Genomic DNA, 2,036 nt, shown 5'->3' with positions numbered 1-2,036 from the left:
ACTCTTCCTAACAATCAGTGATGTGAATGTCATTGACACAGTCAGAAACTCCCTACTACTACACATGGAAGTCATTTGGGAAAGGTTTCAGAGTAGCAGCCGTGTTAGTCTGTATTCGCAAAAAGAAAAGGAGGACTTGTGGCACCTTAGAGACTAACCAATTTATTTGAGCATAAGATTTCGTGAGCTACAGCTCACTTCAAAGGGTCTACCAGAAATTCTAAACCTTGCCCATGCTGTTTCTCCTCAGGTACAGAAGGGGGCGCTACAAAACAAGCAGCGGAAAAGCGACTTCTGACAGCTGTTTAGAAAAATGCAAAAGCTCTCCAACTCTTCTTGCAAGAATCATTTTCTTTTTAAGATGAACCTAGTCTGCTCTACCTCCTCAATTGCCATCAGTTTGGTGCGTGGTGTACAAGCTGTACAAATCAAAAAGGAAGATAAAAGGGCTAGTGAAAGTCACCGCATTTTAAATCCTTTGGCTTACAGCTTCTGTGAGGCATTCGTTTCATGAACTTTGCTGTTTCTTTTCTGAGGGAAGAGGAGGACAGGTGTTGTCAGGTAATGATTGGTTAATTAGCACTATGCCGAATGGCCCCAAATAAAAATCTAGAAGCTGGTGAACTAAGGAGCTCGTGGTTTGAACAAACAAAGCAGCTGTACAAATTGCTCTGCAGTGTCATGCCTGCTATTCTTTACCCTGAATGACAAAAGCACTGCTTCAATATGTACTTTGTAAAGGAATGAAGAGGCTCTCAGGCTCTTGATTCAGGAAAGCGGTGACAGAATGGACTGAGCGTAGGGCTAGGAGGTAGGGGTGCTGGGGCCTTGATTCTGCTCTCTGTTGAAGCCCCATTTTGTCAGCAAAGCCAAGCTAATGCTGGCAAATGACCCCCCAGGGCAACATTCCCCACCCCAAAGTAGGATTCCCATGTGGCACTAGGGTGACCAGATGTCCCGATTTTGGGTTTTTTTCCTTATATAGGCTCCTATTACCCCCCACCCCCATCCTGATTTTTCATACTTGCTGTCTGGTCACCCTGTGTGGCACAAAGCTGCCAGCATACCCCTCACCCACCCCCTTTGCCGTCTCTGCTGCACAGGTCACCCCTTCAGGGTGATGTTGCAGTCAAGTGTAAATTGGAACACTCTTCTAGCTGCTCTAGCTTATGCTGGGGATCAGCTTGGTCCCTGGCGGGCCCATGAATCCATGGACCACAGCAGTTGAGTATTGCTACATTTGCACCCTCTCTTGGTAACGTATGTCAAGTTTAGCTTGGTCACCTCTTAGAGCTAGGCCCCTGTGCTCTAATCCTGACTCTGGTACTGACTCCATGTAGCCTTGGGCATGTCATTTAGGGCAGTGGTACACCCATGGGAAAGGAGGCTGGGGGACCAGGAATGAGAATGCAGTGAGGGGACGTAAAGGAGATCATAAAAAGCTGGTTTTCTAGCCCCCGGGTAGCTGCATCACAGGTAACACAGAGCAAGTGCTAGAATAGATCAGGTGCAGGCATTGTCAGTGCCATGGTATGAATCCTTGGTGAGATCAGCCCTGAATAATCATCCCACATCACCAACTGGGAAAGTGAAGCTGGGTGACTTCCCCGCTGCTACTCAGTGAACCACTGTTGGAATCAGGTATAGCCCTCAGGATTCCTGACACCAATTCCACGTTCCAACTACTAGGCAAAGCTACCTAACATTGGGCATAAGACCTGCCCTGGTGTATCAATTGAATTCAACTTCAGAGGGTCATAGATGCTAATGGTTACAAAACCCTATCAACCCACGTAGCCCCTCTCCTGGCCGATGCAGGCATATTCCCTATGGTTCTATATTTACTAGTTTAACTTTACATATTTCAGACAATAGGGCTTCCACCATTTCGCCTGGGAGGCCATTCCACAGCCTCATTAGTAAAGCTCCCTGGAGCTCGCCTGATGTTCACTCAGCCTGTGTTACTAGATCAGCTGCAGCCTGTCAGAAGTGTAGCTTCCTGACAACACGAAAAGGCAGTTTTAAGACTAGGAGGT

This window comes from Lepidochelys kempii, chromosome 14 (assembly GCF_965140285.1).
Source record: "Lepidochelys kempii isolate rLepKem1 chromosome 14, rLepKem1.hap1, whole genome shotgun sequence".
Taxonomy (NCBI): domain Eukaryota; kingdom Metazoa; phylum Chordata; order Testudines; family Cheloniidae; genus Lepidochelys; species Lepidochelys kempii.
This window is presented reverse-complemented; position numbering follows the sequence as displayed.